A 19,983-nucleotide genomic window follows, 5' to 3' on the forward strand; every position below is an offset into this window, starting at 1 on the left:
TGAGGCCAAAATTGACCCTATATTTAGATAACATTGCCTTTGTGGATTTAATTGATACGGGAGCAGATGTTACTGTCTTAAAAGCTAGGGATGCAAGAAAAATACAACATTGGAAGACAGCACCAGACCTGACCTCCAAGGTGTTGGAGGATTAAAATTGGCTGATCAGGTCATCACACCTATAACTTGGTGAGATGCCAATGGAGATACAGGAACCATCTTTCCACTAATTGCTGAGGTTTCCATGACCTTATGGGGGAGAGATGTGCTCTCACAAATGCAAACTGTCCTTACTACGGATCACAAATCTCCACAAGCCAGAGGTTTAATAGAGAACCTACCAGTAAGATTCACCCCCAATTCTAGGGGCCACTGCTCACCTCATACAAAAGCTAAGCCCAATCCCCACTGAATGGGAAAAAAACAGGTAACATCTGGGTAGAGCAGTGGCCAATAATACAACCCAAACTTCGCATCCTTAAAGAATTAGTACAGGAACAATTGGAAAAGGGACACATAGAACCCTCCACTAGCCCTCATAATACACCCATTTTTGTGATACAAAAAAAAGGGGGGGGGGAATATAGGCTTCTACAGGATTTGAGAGCCATTAACAAAAATATAAAAAAGATGGGAACATTCCAGGCTGGCATTCCCCATCCAGGGGCCATTCCTAATGGATACCACATAGTTACCATTGATACAAAGGTTGCTTCTTTTCCATTCCCATTGCGGAGCAGGATAAGGCTTACTTTGCCTTTACAGTATGGGAGCCCAATTTCCAGCTCCCTGCAAAAAGATTCCAGTGGACAGTACTCCACAAGGCATGAAAAATAGCACTGCCATTTGCCAAAGACATGTTTCTCATGCGACCAGCACACTTAAAGATCAGTGCTTGGTCATACATTATGTGGATGATATCTTACTGCTCACAAGAATGCAGCAATTCTGAATGCCTAAGTGAGACAGTAAGAAATTTACAATTCCTGGGTTTATCTATTGCCACAGAAAAGGTACAACATTTTCCTCCCTTTCAATTTTGGGTTATCAAATCTTCTCCCATATATCTCCAATGAGCCCAAACCTAAAAGTCAAGATAAATACTCACTTAATGAACTTCAGCAACTATGTGGCCAAATCAATTGGCTGAAGCCCTTCCTTCCCCTAACACTTGCAGAACTTAGACCGCCATACGATTTACTGACTAAGGGAAACAGACCTTCTTCAAAAACCACATTGACACCTGCAGCCAAATCCACTATAGAAAAGATTAACACCCAGTTATCAAATTTAAAAACCTTTAGATATGACCCTCAGGTACCTCTATTTGCCATAACAATATCTACCCTCAAGGCCCCCCCCCTTTTTTTTTTTTTTTTTTTTGACAGGCAGAGTGGACAGTGAGAGAGAGAGACAGAGAGAAAGGTCTTCCTTTTGCAGTTGGTTCACCCTCCAATGGCCGCCGCGGCCAGCGCGCTGCGGCCAGCACACCACGCTGATCCAATGGCAGGAGCCAGGTACTTATCCTGGTCTCCTATGGGGTGCAGGGCCCAAGTACTTGGGCCATCCTCCACTGCACTCCCTGGCCACAGCAGAGAGCTGGCCTGGAAGAGGGGCAACCGGGACAGAATCCGGCGCCCCGACCGGGACTAGAACCTGGTGTGCCAGCGCCACTAGGTGGAGGATTAGCCTAGTGAGCCGCGGCACTGGCCTATCCTCAAGGCCCCCTTAGGAGTTATTTGACTTTTTTTGGGTGCACATAGTCTGGAGCGATTGTCATAAAATAGTAAACAAAGTAGCTGCCATCCTTATGATGGGACTTAAATTAAGATATTATACCAATAAAATATTTAACACAGAGCCAGACATAGTGATCCTACCACTATCACAATTAGAACTGTCGACATTGATGCAGAATAGCACAATCTTTCAAACTTTAATGATAAATTTTCCAGAACAGATTGACAATCACCTGCCAGCAGACAGGCTACTCCAGACACTACAAACCTTAGAAACAGACTATCCAAAACATGCTTTCCCTGCTAATCAACCTATACCCATGGCACCATGTGCGTTTACGGATGCCAACAAGTCACTCTTTGGAATACTGATCAAATCTTTAACAGAAAAATATAAGATCCATGTAGAACCCCACGGGGGATCAGTACAGTTGGGAGAAATAAGAGCAATAGTCAAGGTTCTACTCCTTAGCCAAGATGGACCGGTAAATATATTTTCAGACAGCGAATACTCAGTACAGGTAGCAAAGACGATCCCTTTTGCAGTCTTTAACCTGACCAATAAGCCAATTGACCAGATGCTCACAACACTTAAAGAGCTAACGGAAAACAGAAAATACCCATGGTATATATCACACATAAGATCACATACTTGGTTACCTGGCTTTATTTTCCGAGGCGACAGAAAAGTTGATCATCTTATCTCCTGCAACACGGCTTCCATTGGACACTTAGAACAAGCCTGTATTTTACACCAAAAATTTCATATGTCAGCAAACAGCATAAAATTGCTTTTCCCAGAGCTAACAATGAGCCAATGCAAACACCTAGTGCACTCTTGCAAGAATTGTGCACCCCTCGCCCCATTAGGCCCACTGCAACAAGCAGGAGTGAACCCGCGAGGCCTTGCTCCTAATAAGCTATGGTAAGTGGACATCACCCACATTAACTCCTTTGGTAAACTTAAGTTTGTCCATGTGGTGGTAGATACTTTTTCAAAGGCTGTATTTGCAACATCCCAATCCAGAGAAAAAGCTAGTAATGTGATAAAGGCGGTTAAATTAGCCATGCTGGTCCTTGGTGTCCCCTGGACCATAAAGACTGATAACGGGCCAGCATATACATCACAGGAATTTAATTCCTTCCTGAAATCTTGGAACATACAGCCTGCTACAGGTATCCCATACAACCCACAGGGACAGGCAATCATTGAAAGAACTCTTAGGACGATTAAAGATCTCTTACAAAGACAAAGAAACAATCATATGCCCTCAGACCCACAGCTTGCTTTGACTGAGGTCCTTTTCACTATCAATTTTCTTACTTTTGATTCCCAAGGGATAAGCCCAGCTTATAAACACTGGGGATCCTTTCCATCCCAGCCCCCAGCCCCTATGGTTAGGTGGAAAGACCCCCTGACAGGAGAATGGAAAGGACCACATCCTCTGCTAACCAAAGGTCGAGGGTATGCTTGTGTCTTTCCAGAGAATGCGGAACAGCCCATTTGGGTACCAGCCAGAAACATCAAGGCTGCAACTGACAGCCAACCAGAACCAGCTGAACAAGACCGAGACTCCGCCTTGTTAGCAGACGCACCTGCCCTATCATCCTACCCTGAGGAACTGCCCATAGCCATGCCTGTTACTGTTTTATACCCCACTAGCTCTGGTCAGCCACTCAAATGGCCCACAGCCTGTGTGCGCTCATGCCATTCCTGATAACCATTATTCCTCATTCCTACCCCTATCTGAGCAAGCAATCCTGTGGTCTCTCAATTTGAGCGCTGGTTAGTCAATGACGGGTAAGATCCCCTGGGGGACAACCTAAGACAGGCACAGCTGCGTATGGAGACCACATGGAAATGGGGTCAACAATGGTATGGCCAAGAATCATGCCTCCCATTGCTCAAAAATAAACGAAAAGGGGGAAATGTGGTGGAATGAGAAGGCCATGCCAAGGTGGCCACTGGCAAGCGAGTGTCAGTTACTCAGGAATGGCTTTGAAACCTACCTGGCAATGGAGCCTGCCTGGCAACAGGCTGTGATTGGTTGGGGCATAGACTGCCCCTTGACCAGATTGGCTGGTCTTGGCTATATAAGATGTTGTTCCAACTGTAATAAACAAGTCTGGGGGCTGCTCACCTCAAGCCTGCTTTCACCTGACTCCCGGGTCTGTGTGGTGACTCCGCGCCTCTTGCCCCCAACCACACTGCTCCTCTCAGAAACGAACCCACTGCAACATTGTTGAGAAATCAACTGCAACATTCACAAGTCAACCAATGTGATACATCACATTAACAAATTGAGGAACAAAAAACATATAATTATCTCTATAGGTACAGAGAAAGCATTTGATAAAATACAACACCTTATCATGATGAAAACTTTAAGCAAACTGGGTACAGAAGGAACATTCCTTAACATAATCAAGGCAATTTGTGACAAACCCATAGCCAGTGTCCTACTGAATTGGAAAAAGTTGGAGGCAATCCTACTGAGATCTGAACCAGACAAGGATGCCTATGTTTATCTTTGTTATTCAATACAGTCCTGGAAGAATTAGCCAGAGCCAACAGGCAAGAAAAAGAAATCAAAGGGATACAAATGAGGAAGAAAGAAGTCAAACTGCCTCTATCTGCAGATCAAATGATTCTGTACATAGGGGATCCAAAAGACTATGCTAAAAGACTATTAGAACTCAGGAGCCAGCACCGTGGCTCACTTGGTTAATCCTCCACCTGCGGCACCGGCATGCCATATGGCTGCCAGTTCTAGTTCCAGCTGCTCCTCTTCCAGTCCAGCTCTCTGCTGTGGCCCAGGAAGGCAGTGTAGGATGGCCCAAGTGCTTGGGCCTCTGCACCCACACGGGAGACCAGGAGGAAGCACCTGGCTCCTGGCTTCAGATCGGCACAGTGCTGGCTGTAGCGGCCATTTGGAGGTGAACCAACGGAAGGAAGACCTTTCTCTCTCTCTCTAACTCTATCTGTCAAATAAAAAAAAAAATACATGGGGGCCAGCACCATGGCTCACTTGGTTAATCCTCCACCTGCAGCGTCAGTATCCCATATGGGCTCCAGGTTCTAGTCCCGGTTGCTCCTCTTCCAGTCCAGCTCTCTGCTGTGGCCCAGGAGGGCAGTGGAGGATGGCCCAAGCACTTGGGCCCCTGCACCTACATGGGAGACCAGGAGGAAGCACCTGGCTCCTAGCATCAGATCAGCACAGCACCAGCTGTAGCAGCCATCTTGGGGGTGAACCAACGGAAGGAAGACCTTTCTCTCTGTCTCTCTCTCTCACTATATAACTCTATCAAATAAATTTTTTAAAAAGACTATTAGAACTCATAAAAGAGTTTGGTGAAGTAGCAGGATATAAAATCAACACACAAGTATCAGTAGCCTCTGTATACACAGACAATGCCATAGCTAAAAAAGAACTTCTCAGATTAATCCTATTCAAGGGGCCGGCACCATGGCTCACTTGGTTAATCCTCCGCCTGTGGTGCCGGCATCCCATGTCGGTGCTGGGTTCTAGTCGGTTGCTCCTCTTCTGGTCCAGCTCTCTGCTGTGGCCTGGGAGGGCAGTGGAGGATGGCCTGGGTGCTTGGGCCCCTGCACCCACATGGGAGACTGGGGGGAGGCACCTGGCTCCTGACTTTGGATCGGCACAGCACCGGCCGTGGCGGCCATTTGGGGGTGAACCAATGGAAGGAAGACCTTTCTCTCTGTCTCTCTCTCACTGTCTGTAACTCTGCCTGTCAAATAAATTAAAAAAAATCCTATTCAAAATAGCTACCAAAAAAATCAAATACCTTGGAATAAATTTAACTAAGGATGTCAAAGATCTCTACAATGAAAATTGCAAAACATTAAAGAAATAGAAGAAGATACAATCAATGGAAAAATCTCCCATGTTCATGGGTTAGAAGAATCAATATCATCAAAATGTCCATATAACCAAAAGCAATTTACAGATTCAATGTGAAACCAACCAAAATACCAAGGACATTCTTCTCAGATATAGAAAATATGATACTGAAATCCATATGGAAACACTGGAGACTCCAAATAGCTAAAGCAATCTTTTACAACAAAAACAAAGCCAGAGGTATCACAATACCAGATTTCAAGACATACTACAGGGCAGTTATAATCAAAACAGCCTGGTACTGATACAAAAACAGTTAGATAGACCAATGAAACAGAATAGAAATGCCAGAAATCAATCCATGCATTTATAACCAACTTATCTGTGACAAAGGAGTTAAATTCAATCCCTGGATCAAGGACAGTCTTGTGGGGAGCAGCCCGGACTGGACTGAGTTACTGGAATTAAGACTTATTCTATGCATCTGCTCTCCCACAATATGGTGCTGGGAGAGAAGTAAACAGCTTCCGCACAGCTGCCTCCAGTTCAACCAATAAACTGTAGGACTTGCTACTGATTGGAGGAGAGCAGCGTACTCGGCGTGTGGGCAGCCGAGTTAGGATTGGCGGAGGAGGACTATAAAGGAGGAGAGAGACGGCATGCACCAGGAACATCTAAGGGGAACATCTAAGGGGAACACCTGTGCAGCCCCCGAGAAAGCCGGCCGGCGGTGTGCCGCTCCCCTGCAGAAGTGGGGAATGTGGCCAGGGGGAACTGCCCTTCCACGGAGGTGGAAGGGATAGTAGCCAACCCGGGAAGAACCAGCAGCAAACCCGGGGAGGGCCGAGCAGATGAAAGAACAACGCAGGGTCCTGTGTCGTTCCTCCACGAAGAGGGGGAGCGACATAATGGTGCCGTGACTCGGATATGAAGCCTAGGCAGGGTTTAGTGTCGTTCCTCCACGAAGAGGGGGAGTGACACAGTCTCTTCACAAATGTGCTGGGAAAACTGGATCTCCACCTGCAGAAGTATGAAGCAAGACCCCTACCTTACACCTTACACAAAAATCCACTCAAAATGGATTAAAGACCTAAATCTATGACCTGATACCACCAGATTATAAGAGAACATTGGGGGCCAGAGCCACGGCTCAATAGGCTAATCCTCTGCCTGCAGCACCGGCACACCAGGTTCTAGTCCCGGTCGGGGTGCTGGATTCTGTCCCGGTTGCCCCTCTTCCAGTCCAGCTCTCTGCTGTGGCCCGGGAGTGCAGTGGAGGATGGCCCAAGTGCTTGGGCTCTGCACCTCATGGGAGACCAGGAGAAGCACCTGGCTCCTGGCTTCGGATCAGCACAATATGCCGGCTGTAGCGTACCAGCCGCGGCAGCCATTGGAGGGTGAACCAAAGGCAAAAGGAAGACCTTTCTCTCTGTCTCTCTCTCTCACTGTCCACTCTGCCTGTCAAAAAATAAAAAAATAAAAATAAAAAAAAGAGAACATTGGGGAAACTCTGCAAGACAGTGGCATAGGCAAAGAGTTCTTGGAAAAATTCCCAGAGGCATAGGCAATCAAAGCCAATATTGACAAACAGGATTACATCAAATTGAGAAGCTTCTGTACTGCAAAGGAAACACTCAAGAAAGTAAAAAGGCAACTGACAGAATGGGAGAAATTATTTGCAAACCATGAACTGATAAAGGATTAATAACCAGAGTATATAAAGAGATCAAAAAACTCAACAACAACAAAACAAATCATCCAGTTAAGAAATGGGAAAATGACTTAAACAGGCATATTTCAAAAGAGGAAATCCAGATGGCCAACATGAAAAAATGCTCAGGCTCACTAGCCATCAGGGAAATGCAAATCAAAACCACAATGAGGTTTCACATGACCAGTTAGAATGGCTCTCATACAGAGATCAATAAACAATAAATGCTGGTGAGGATATGGGGGAAAAGGCACCCTAATCCACTGTTGGTGGGAATTTAAACTGGTAAAGCCACTTTGGAAGACAGCATGGAGATACCTCAGAAATCTGTATATAGAACTATCATATGACCCAGCCATCCCACTCCTGGTAATTTACCCAAGGGAAATGAAATCAGCATATGAAAGAGTTATCTGTATCCCCATGTTTATTGCAGCTCAATTCACAATAACTAAGATACAGAATCAACCCAAATCCCCATAACTGAATTCTGGATAAAGAAATTATGGGATATATATACCATGTAATACTATACAGCAGTTAAAAAAAATCCCATTGTTTGCAACAAAATGTATGAAACACTTAAAACATCGTACTTAGTGAAATAAGCCAGTCCCCAAAGGGCAAATACCATACATTCTCCCTGATCTGTGATAACTAATAGAGCACCTAAAAGGTATTCTATATAAGTGAAATTAACACTTCAAGATGCAATGGCTTTGAACAGCTCTTGTTTCGACTGTTGAAGAAGTGTTTTTTTTTTTTCATAAAATTTGTTGAATTCTTTATTTAGTATAGAGTTAATTGTAAGTGTATAAAGTTAATTGAAAATAGGCCGGCGCCGCGGCTCACTAGGCTAATCCTCCGCCTTGCGGCGCCGGCACACCGGGTGCTAGTCCCAGTCGGGGCGCCGGATTCTGTCTCGGTTGCCCCTCTTCCAGGCCAGCTCTCTGCTGTGGCCAGGGAGTGCAGTGGAGGATGGCCCAGGTGCTTGGGCCCTGCACCCCATGGGAGACCAGGAAAAGCACCTGGCTCCTGGCTCCTGCCATCGGATCAGCGCGGTGCGCCCGGCCGCAGCGCGCCGGCCACGGCGGCCATTGGAGGGTGAACCAACGGCAAAGGAAGACCTTTCTCTCTGTCTCTCTCTCTCACTGTCCACTCTGCCTGTCAAAAAAAAAAAAAAAAAAAGCCCATGAGAGTATTTCAGGCATGGAAAGCCAAGACACTCTGGCAAAAGATCTCTGTGAGTGAGATCTCAGTGGAAAGAACAGGTCTTCAAAGAAGGAGGTACCTTTCTCTGAAGGGAGGAGAGAACCTCCACTTTGACTATGACCTTGTCTAAACAAGATAAGAGTCGGAGAACTCAGAGGGCTTCCATAGCCTTGGAAACTCATGACTGGAGCATAGGGAGATTACTGATGCCATAGACAGGAGTGTCAATTGGTAAAGTCAACAACAGGAGTCACTGTGCACTTACTCCTCATGTAGGATCTCTGTCCTTAATGTGCTGTGCATTGAGATTTAATGCTATAACAAGTACTCAAATAATATATTTCACTTTGTGTTTCTATGGGGGTGCAAACGGTTGAAATCTTTACTTAATGTACACTAAACTGATCTTCTGTAAAAAAAAAAAAAAAAAAAAAAAGAAAGAAATTATCAATTCCCAACTTGACTCTCACTGGGATTAAACATGACAATAGGTCTGATCTGATTTCATCATCATTTAAAAAAAATCATCTATTATTTTTCACTTTATGTTTCTGTGTGGGAGCAAACTGTTGAAATACTTACTTAAGGTATACTAAGCTGATCTTCTGTATATTAAGATAATCGAAAATGAATCTTGATGTGAATGGAAGGGGAGAGGGAGTGGGAAAGGGGAGGGTTGTGGGTGGGAGGGACGGTATGGGGGGGAAGCCATTGTAACACATGAGTCGTACTTTGGAAATTTATATTCATTAAATAAAAGATTAAAAAAAAATAAATAAATAAATAAAGTTAATTGAAAATAGATATTAGTAAAAACTAAGAATCGGAATAGGAGAGGGAGGAGAGAGATAAGTGGGAGTGTGGATGGGAGGGTGGGTACAGTGGGAAGAATCAATGTATTCCTAAAGTTGTATCCATGAGAAGCATGAGACTTGCATTCCTTGAATAAAAAGTTTCTGGGGAAAAAAATAAATTGCTATAGATGATGGCCAGACAGTGACATCATCAGAAGATCATCAGAAGCCTGCATTCAGGAGGGCATAGGAGAGGCTCTCCCTTGGATCACTTGAAGTAGGGAAGAGGAATAGGGAGGCTCACAGCAGGTAGAAAGTCTTATAAGGTAGACAGTGGCAAGAACAGAGGTACCAGGTACCTCAAAAAGTTCATGGAAATGGGAATGAAAGCATAAGGTTTTTTGGTTCAAAAAAATTTTGAAACCCATGCATGGCTTTTTTCATAATACTATTTGTCACTCACTTTTGGAAGAAGCCTTCATATACATGGATTTCAAAAAAATTGCTACAAAATAATCTTATCTTTTAATTTTATTTTTCACAAGTTTTGTTAACATTTTTAATATTTATTTAGTTATTTTAAAGGCATAGTGACAGAGTGAGTGGGAGAGACAGGCACACAGGAAAACAGAGATGGAGAGAGCTCTTCCATCAGCTGGTTCACTCCCCAAATGGCCACAGAGCTAGGTCTGATCCAGGTACTCCATCCTAGTCTACCACCTGAATGGTACAGGTCCAAGTACTTGGGCCATCTCCCATACTGCCTTCCCAGGTATTTTAGCAGGGAGCTAGCTAGATCAGAAGTGATACAGCTGGAACTTAAACTAGCACTCTGATATGGGATACTAGCATCACAAGCAACTTAACCCACTGTGCACAGTGCTCCCCAGTTTTTTTTTTTTTTTGGTTTATTCATTTGGGGGAGTGGAGAGAGGGAGGGAGGGAGGGAGGAAGGGAGGGAAGGAGGGAGTGAGGGAGAAAGAGAGGGAGGGAGGCAGGGAAGGAGGGAAGGAGGGAGAGAGGGAGAGAGGAAGGGAGAGAGATCCTATCCACTAGTTCATATCCCAAATGCCCACAACAGCTGGGCTAGGCCAGGATGAACTCAATCCAGGTTTTTGATATGAATAGCAGAATAGCAGGAACTCAATTACTTGAGCCATTACCACCATCTCCCATGATCTGCATCACAAGGAGTCTGGAGGTCTGGAACAGAGTCAGGTATTGAACCCTGGCACCCAGATATGGGACATGGATGTCTTTACTGGGACAATTGCCTGCCCCCACAGTTTTTGAAGAACATTTATATAGTAATGTCTATTCTTTTATTGCAACCTTATTTTTACCTGAACATTGATAAAACCAAGGTGCAGCTATACTATATATATATATATATATATATATATATATATAATATTAATTATACTATAATATACTTTATACTATATATCACTTCTTGGGGCTGGCATTGTAGCATAGCTGTTAAGACTCAGCCTGCACATGAAAAGCCAAAACACTCTGGAAAAAAAAAAACCTAAATGAAAGATCTCCGCAAGTGAGATCCCAGTGGAAAGAACAGGTCATCAAAGAAGGAGGTACCTTTCTCTGAAGGGAGGAGAAAACTTCCACTTTGACTACGACCTTGTCTAAATATGATCAGAGTCAGTGAACTCAAAAGGCTTCCATTGCCTTGGCAACTCATGACAAGAGCCTAGGGTGATTACTGACGCCATAAACAGGAGTGTCAATTTGTAAAGTCAACAACAGGAGTCACTGTGCACTTACTCCTCATATAGGATCTCTGTCCTTAATGTGCTGTAACTGTGATTTAATGCTATGTAACTAGTACTGAAACAGTATTTTTCACTTTGTGTTTCTATGTGGGTGCAAACTGTTGAAATCTTTACTTAATATATGCTAAACTGATCTTCTGAATATAAAGAGAATTGAAAATGAATCTTGATGTGAATGGAAGTGGGGAGGGAGAGGGAAAGGGGAGGGTTGCGGGTGGGAGGGAAGTTATGGGGGGGGGGGGAGCCAATGTAATCCATAACCTGTACTTTGGAAATTTATATTCATTAAATAAAAGTTAAAAAAAAAAAAAAAGCTGGTGCCTGCAGCACCAGTATCCCATATGGGTGCCAATTCAAGTCTCAGCTACTCCATTTCTGGTACGGCTTCCTGCTAATGCACCTGGGAAAGCAGAGGAAGATGGCCCAAGTACTTGAGCACCTGCAACCAAGTTGGAGACCCAGACGAAGCTCCCAGCTCCAACCTGACCCAGCCTTGGCCACTGTGGCCATTTGGGGAGTGAACCAACAGATGGAAAGTCGGTCTCGGTCTCTCTCTCTCTCTCTCTCTCTCTCTCAAATAAATAAACCTCTTTTAAAAAATCATTTCTACACTAGACAATATAGATACTGATCATTTTCAAATTTCTCCCCAAAATCATTTCTCAATATAATCTCTACCCTGAGCCCTAATGGCATCAAAGTGATCCAGAAGTCCCTCCATCCCCCACCTGCCACCAGTGACTTATTTCTAAGGGAGCTGAGAGATCTTAAGATATAAAATTAAAGAAAACAAAGGTTCTTTCTGATCTTACCTGATTCAATTCCTGGCCTGTAAATGCCAAACCTCCCACTAAAAGGGAAAAAAGTCAGCTCTGTCAATCTATAACACTAATAATACAGTAATAGTGCAGTATTTCTACCTGTTCCATTAAATGTGTCTATTTTACATATGGTCTTGATACTGGCACCAAAAATATGTAAAAAAAAAACTGTATTAGTTGGCTGGGGATATCACAACAAATACCCTAGATGGGGCAGCTTAAACAATGGCACTATCAACAGCCACTATCAAAAGATGTTTCAAAAAATCATCACTCTATTAAAAGAATCGACAGCTGAAATCTGAGAAAATTCTTTCCTTTCTTCCAATCCAACTGTATATCTCTCTCCCCACTCCCAAAACATCATTTTTCAGAAATAAATCTACATGTAAATCAAAGTATACCTGCAGCTTGAAACTCCAATCAATAAAGTAACAAGCATTTGTTAAGGCTTCCTAGGTGCCTACCTATGTTTTAAGTGTTTGGAGGTACAAAAGAGCCACATGGAACCTCTCTGGATCCATTTAAAACTTATTTTGTTACATTGAAAATATATCAAAAGTTCCAAAGGAAAAAGAGAGACAGGGCCCCTTCAGGAACCTTTTCCTGGTGAGCCTTTGAAGCTCATGTTAAATACTACAGAAGAGTTTTTGAAACTTGGATCCTTAAAAGGGAAAAAAAATTAGGTTGGCCTAAAGTTTAAAAGAGGTTGTAACATTCTAGGAGGCATTCTTCAGGAAGAATAGTGCTTTCGTGTTGATCAGTTATTCACTAGAAAATCGGGGTTTGACTGGCTGACTCCTCATGTAGGATCTCTGTCAAGGCGAGACTTTCATCCTGGAGGGGAGGTAAGTGCTATAAAGCCGGGCGTGGGCTGCCATGTGCTTCTCCAGGGCAGTTCTGAACCACAGGAGCATAGACAGAGGCGGGATGCAGCAGCATCAGAGACAGAGAAGGCTTTGCTGCTCCTTGCACGGAAAGAAATCACGTCTCTCAGAGGAAGAGCGGCTCGAGGACTCAACAGCAGGAGGAGGAAGTAAAGAGGAACATCATTCTGAGAAGACAACCACAGGGATCAGAGCCACGAACATCACTTTTACAGGCCAGGACAGTACAGCCTCTGGTGCAAATAAAATATTCAGAGTTAAAGATGCGGGATCATTAAATAGGTGGTTACAGTCAGAAAGTATTGAAATATTTTAGTTTTATTTAAACCTAAGTGATTCATTTAGATGGATTACAGGCACTCCTCCCTTTGCACAATTCCCATATTTACAAATTTCAGCTATCATGGTTTAATTAAATAATAGCCATCACTCAGCAGATTGTAGCTGCCACTGCATATTAACTGAATAATCACACAAACTACAGACTTTGCTGTGAACCTTCAGTGCACAAATCATTATGCACGAAACAGATGGGCATCATGATCAATAATCAATCACATCTCTGCTTTCAAAGCCTCTCCGTGATTGATTACTGTACACCTGCTACTCTGCCCAGGGTCAAACAGTAAAGCACAGGGTCAGCACTGTGGCATAGTGGATAAAGCTGCCACTTGCAGTGCCAGCATCCCATATGGGCACCATTTCGAGTTCCGGCTGCTCCACGTCCAACCCAGCTCTCTGCTATGGCCTGGGAAAACAGCAGAAGATGGCCCAAATCCTTGGGTCTCTGTATCCATGTGGGAGACCCAGAAGCAGATCCTGGTTCTTGGCTTTGGATCAGTGCAGCTCCAGCCATGGCGGCCATCTGGGGAGTGAACCAGCAGGTGGAAGACCTCTCTCTCCCCTTCTCTCTCTCTGCCTGTGCCTCTCTGTAACTCTGCCTTTCAAATAAAAAAATATATCTTAAAAAAAAAAAAAAGTCAAGCACATAACAGGGTTGCCTTCTTGTTTGCAGTGACAAACTCATGTAACATCTTAACCACAACAAAGTGCAGCAAAGAAATAAAAATTTGTAATGTTGGAAATGAACTTGGATGTAATCAGAATACTTGAAAGTGGCAACACAAAAATAAAAATAGGATAAGAACTAGATTTTCATGATGCTACAGCACAAACCAGATTGACAAAATTCAATGACTATTTAAAAGTTACATTCAATGACTATTAAAAATTCAATGAATATTAACAATATTAAAAATGACTAATAAACAGTAGGGAGTGGGCATTTGGTCCAGCAGTTGAGACTCCTGTATCCTATACTGAAGTACTTCTATACAATCGCTGACTCCAGTTTTTGGCCAATGCAGATCCTAGGAGGCAGCCATGATGAATCACATTCTTGTCACCCATGCGGGAGGCCTGAACTGAGTCCCCAGCTCCTGGACTGGGCACCATCCCAATCCACTGGGCATGTGGGAAGTAAACCAGCAGCTGGGAATGCACATGCTGGCTCGCTCATGTTCTCTGTGTGCATCAAATAAATAAAGCGAGGTAAATTGCTTCAACATATTTTAGCTTAAACTGCAACAGAACACAAAATATACAGTTGAAATATAGTTTTGAAGAAAATAGTTATTTCTTCTTTGGATTGAAGGCTTTAATATAAAATAATACCCCTCAGTTTGGCAGGCATTCAGGCCAAGGTATTACAGCTAGTTGACGCATTGAAAGAAAACAGTAATTCCAAGGAAATCAAAGAAACTTTAACTGCCAGTAAAGATTGATTTTATTATTTCAGATGTCAGCATGAATCAATTAATGTGAAGCTATATGAAAAAGTGGCTAGTGAAAGTAAGGATGGTGCTGTGAAGTCGGAACCCAGATTCCAACAGACACTCTCCTGTTTGCAAGCATCATAGCTATCACACAAACATGAAGATGTCCCAGAGGAAATGATGGAGGAGGAAAAAAAAAAAAACCTCAGGTTAAAGGAATTTTCAGAGGCACTCACAACCTCACAGCCCTGAAATGTAAAGGATAAAATGAGGAAAGCTGAAGCAAACTTTGCAAGGATCATGACACATCACCAAGGCCTTAAACAGGATCGGAATATGGATCACAAACACGGATGAACCTTCAAACACTGAGACGAGTGAAAGAAGTTCATGACAAAAGACTGATTGCATTGGTATAGAATTCTAGAAAGGGCAAATCTGTAGGCACAGAAAGTAGAAACAGTGGTCTCCGACTGGAGGGGGTGGGACGGGAGGTTTGGCGAGGGCGATGACTAAATGGCATGGGGTGTAAATGGTCTGCTTATAGCTATCATCAGGAAGCTGCCAAAATCTGCAAGATTTGCAAGGCAAATGTTCCAAAGGAAAAGGAAGCTCCCTGAGTGAGCCAAGCATTCTGGGAAACCCCCTTTACCCTCAAGGCATTAATGATCCTATTTTTCTTAATTTGTATTGATTTGTGTGTGTGTGTGTGAGAGAGAGAGAGAGAGAGAGAGAGAGAGGAAGGAAGCACACAAACAAGCATACAAGTAGGCTCCCATTCTCTGGTTCACTCCCAAAATGCCCACAGTGACAGGGATTGGGCCCAGGACCAAAACCAGGAGCCAGGAACTCAACCCAGGTCTCCACAAGAGGGCAGGGACCCAACCACTTGAGCTATTGCCACTGCCTCCCAGGGTCTGCATTAGCAGGAGCTGGGGTCAGGAGCCGGGTATCCAGCCCAGGTACTCTCATGTGGGACGCCAGCATCTTGACCGCTAGGCCAAATGCTTGCCTTGCAATGATGATTCTGAAGGAGGGGTGGGGGTGTTTGCTGAGAAGATGAACAGTGAGTGGATGGTAAGAGGCAGAAAACCCTGAAATTTCACAGAGCTGGGGAGGAAAAGCAAAATGTGGAGGCTGCCAAAGCAGCTAGGGTTTAAGCAGGCAAGATTCCTGCAGAGGGGGGCCTAGGAAAGAGAGGCCAGCACTAATGGTTTTCCCCTCGAGACAATAAAAGTGATAATCCTCTAGCAAGGCTAAGCAAGAAAAAAGACAAAAGCACACACACATACACACACACACAAAAAAAAAAAAAAACAGGAATACAAATGTAAACTTCTTACAAAGCCTACAAACATCAAAGAGTTACTAGTGGGATACTAAAAGAACTTTATATGGATACATTTGGGAATTGAGATGAAACTTTTAGAAAAAAAAAAAAAAACTTACCAAGCTGACTCAGGATAACCAGAAAATCTGAACAGTGTTTTAGCTATTAACCGAATCAATCATTGAAAATCTTCCCAGGGCCAGTGTTGCAGAACAGTGGGTTAAGCCACTGCCTGCAACACTGGCATCCTATATGGGCACTGGTTCAAGGTCCAGATGATCCACTTTCAATCCAGCTCCCTGCTAATGGCCTGGGAAAGCAGTGGAATAGGAAATTGATTGAGGCCCAATGAGGGAGACCTGGAAGAAGCCCCTGGATACTGACTTCGGCCTGGCCCAGTGCTGGCCATTGCAGCCATCTGGAGAGTGAACAGATGGAAGATTCTCTCTCTCTCTAACTCTTTCAAAATAAATAAATAAATCTGAAAGAGAGAGAGAGAGAGAGAGAGAGAGAGAGAGAAGGAGAGAAAGGGGGGGAGGGAGGATGGATCTTCCCAAAGAGACATCTCCAGAACCAGTTGGCTCCACTGTTGAGCTCTTCCATTTAAGGGAGAAAGAAATGTCTCAGAGAAGACAACCTAAAATAAGTGAACCTACCAAGTTTGCCAAAGTTAATACATAAGAAAAAACAAAACTCAAAAACAAAACACTAGAGAATAAAATTTAAAGATGATCCACTAGTAGCTCTCAACCATCCCCCTCTCCACTGCAGCTCAGACATATTTTTTTAATAATTATCAGATGCCAAATTTAAAACTTTGGAGTGACAAGAGAAGACCTGTACTGAAACAGCTGGACTCCTGTTTAACCCAACAAACAGGAATACACGTGTCTTCCTTTTAGACAGGCCTTCAGAACAACTCTCTCAGCCTTCAGCCACAAGCCCAACATTCCAAGCACCACACAACTCCCAGAACGTCCCAGTTCTGAAGGAGCCGGAAGGAAGCCTGTCCTCCAGTGGATCCAATCCACAAGCTCCTTCTTAAGGGGTTTAAACTGCATATGGGGTTTAAGCCACCAAATGGTTTTCTAACATGATTTTCCTATAAGCAAAACTTCCTTGAACCTGGCTGGAGAAGCTTCTAGAAATTTAGACAAAAGGGTAAGGGCCAGAGGCCAAGAACATTGGCTGGTGCACAGGGGCCCAGAGTTTTATGTCAACCCACTCTAAGGACTGTTGATGGGCCTGGTGTTGTGCCACAGCAGGTTAAGCCACCACTTGAAGCACTGACCTCCTATGTCAGAGCGCCAGTTCCAGTCCTGGCTACTCCACACTTCCAATCCAGTTCCCATCTAATTTGCCTGAGAAAGCAGCAGCAAAAATGGCCTGAGTTCTTGAGCCCCTAGACCCATGTGGAATACCAGGATGGAGTTCCTGGCTCCTGGCTGAAGCCTGCCAGCCCTGGCTATTCGACTGTTTCGGGCATCTGGGAGTGAACCAGCAGATGGAAGATTGGTATCTCTCTCTTTCTCCTCCTGCCTTCCTCACTCTGCCTTTCGAATAATCTTTCCGATTATGGGAGGGAGGGAGGGAAGGAGAAAAAAAGACTATCCACAATTCTCTTCCACCACTGCACCATGGTTGTTTAGGAAAATGATGATAACAAGTATAAAAGTTATTAAAGTCCTCACTATATAAAGAATAAATGTCAATCTGAAAACCTCTAAGACCCTAAATTCAAGCAATCATCAGTCCTGAACAGAATTTACAGGGAAAAACGACCAATACAAGTAACTGTGTGAAAAGTGGGGTAAAAATAGTTTGTTTTTGACAAACATATGAACAGACACATTTTTTAATAATCATGTTCCCAAAACACAGAGTGACATGGGTGCCCTTGAATCTGACGGGAGTGTATTGCTTTGTCTTTGAAATTTGTAGAAGTTTTGCCTGTACAAAACAGATCCAGACAGAACTGATTCTAACCTAGTGCTACTAAGAAATGAATGCTGCAGGTGCAAGGGTCAGTGTGTCCTCACCCACATTATGTCTAAAGCTGAGACACCTTATACCTGAGACAAGGCCTGCCCTCCCACCACAGCGAATAGGAAGACCAGGCCCGCCTTTTGCTCTTGACCTGGTTTTTCTATCATGACTCAGGAATGACACCAAGAGAGAGCTAAACTGACTAGTAAACTCTATCAGAACAAATTTCAGCATTCAAACTGACCAAATACTCCCAAAAGATCTCTCCCACACACACATACACACACACACACACACACACACACACACCCTTCATGAACCCTTTATCTTAAAACTTTTTAAAACATACCTCATCACAACTCTTGGCTTGGTCCACAACCTTGGCTTTCCTCTTTCGGGCTTATACCTTCTTGACTGGTTTGAGACCCTCAGTCTTGGGGGCCGCCACTTGCAACGCCAGCATCCGTATCCGAGAGCTGGTTTGAGTCTCAGCTGCTCGGCTTCACATCCGGCTCTCCCCTAAGGCACCTGGGACAGCAGTGGAAGATGGCCCAAGTGCTTAGGCCCTTTGCTTCCCATGTAGGAGACCCAGATGGAGTTCAGGGCTCCCAGCTTTGGCCTGGCCCAGCCCTGTTTGTTGGAACCATCTGGGGAGTGAACAAGCAGATAGAAGATCTGTCTCTCCCTCCCTAGTTACTCTGCCTTTCAAATAAAATCTTTTTTTAAAGAAAAAAAGACTCTTGGTCTATACTACTGTTTCAAGAATTTTCATTTCTGACAACTTCTACCTCCGTATCTCCAAATCTGTGTGAACTTTCCTCATGGATACTAAACATTTCTTGCATTAACTTCGAACGCACACATCTAAAATGGAATTTTCCTTTCTCACCCCATCCCGTGCACTTGTTGTCCCATATTTATTCAATGATTCATTCATTTGTTCAACAAATAGTCACCAAGAATCAATCTTCATTAGTCTCAGCCCTCTCTCTTCTCCCCAACTCAGGTCAACTCTGCATTCTTTTTCTTGCTTTTTAGAGGCAGAAAGAGAGAGAGAGAGTGCTCTTATTCTCTGGTTCACTCCACAAATGCCTGCAACAGCCCCCCGGCTGAACCAGAAGGAAACCAATTCACATTCGCAGGAAGCCAGTGTCTGGAATCAAACCAGGCACTCCAATAGGAGACACAGGCATCCTAGCCAGAATTTCAGCTGCTAAACCAAACGCCCACCCCATGCATCCTAACTCAGATCTCCTGGACTCTGCTCTTCATTTCCACCAACACTTTAGCCTCATTCCTCATCATCTCTCACCAGGATGCCTGCGGCAAGCTCCCATCTCTTTCCCTGCCAGTGTTCACTCCTTCTTCTACATAGTTGGCAGAATTACCTTCCTTTAAAAAAGAGAAAGAAAGAAATTGGGTCATGTCACTGCTTGTTCTTAAAAGCCCTCATAGCCCAAAGTAATGGTGAGGTCTGTGGGCCAACCACATTGGAATCGGCTGGGGAGCTCATTAAGCTGCTACTTCCTGGCCCCAGCCCTACAGCGTCCATCTCCACAGAGAGAGGACCTCGGAATCCCCACGTTTAATGAGCTCCCCAGGTGATTCTCATATCTCTAAAGGTAGAGAGCCAATGGCCTGAAGGAGAGAATCCAAGCCCCTAAGGCAGAAATGTCAGGTCCTTTCCTCTCTGGACCCAGCGAGTCTCCGTTCCCTCCACCCGTTACCAGCCACACTGGTAAGTACCAGCCACACTGAACATGCTGCTCCCACACACCCACACTGTCTCTACACACTGCGCCTCTGCCTCCTTCTCCAGTTACTCGGAGAACCCCGATCTACCTTCTGCTAGGAATCCTTCCCTGACCACCAACCCCAGGCCTGTCAGAGTTGTCACCCGTTCTTCACCCCTTCACTGTGGCCAGGCAGAATCATCATTTATCTGTTTATGTCGTGACCTCCCAAGTTAACTGTAACTGGCATCATCTGACAAATTAAGGAATTTTCGTAATTATCTAATGGAAGGGGGCAGCAGACACTTGGTACAGCAGTTAAGTCACCACCTGGGATGCCCG

At 44.2% G+C, this 19,983-nt stretch overlaps 1 long non-coding RNA gene across 11 annotated transcripts in view; it reads right to left on the bottom strand.

Moving 5' to 3' along the window:
- The window catches only part of LOC149128797 (uncharacterized), a 43,847-nt gene extending 24,378 nt beyond the window's left edge, over positions 1-19,469 (bottom strand). Inside the window, exons 1-4 of one of the 11 annotated variants that reach the window (XR_016210379.1) lie at positions 19,221-19,469; positions 18,258-18,436; positions 3,881-3,994; positions 2,392-2,481 (exon numbers count right to left, since the gene is read on the bottom strand). This is a non-coding gene — a long non-coding RNA (uncharacterized LOC149128797). The remainder of the gene's footprint in view (positions 1-2,391; positions 2,482-3,880; positions 3,995-18,257; positions 18,437-19,220) is intronic. The other 10 variants (XR_016210380.1, XR_016210377.1, XR_016210375.1 and 7 more) reach the window with 10 other exon arrangements.
- Between the last annotated feature and the right edge of the window lie 514 nt (positions 19,470-19,983).

This window comes from Oryctolagus cuniculus, chromosome 1 (genome assembly GCF_051225735.1).
Source record: "Oryctolagus cuniculus isolate XC-2025 breed Fujian yellow rabbit chromosome 1, ASM5122573v1, whole genome shotgun sequence".
Taxonomy (NCBI): Eukaryota; Metazoa; Chordata; class Mammalia; order Lagomorpha; family Leporidae; genus Oryctolagus; species Oryctolagus cuniculus.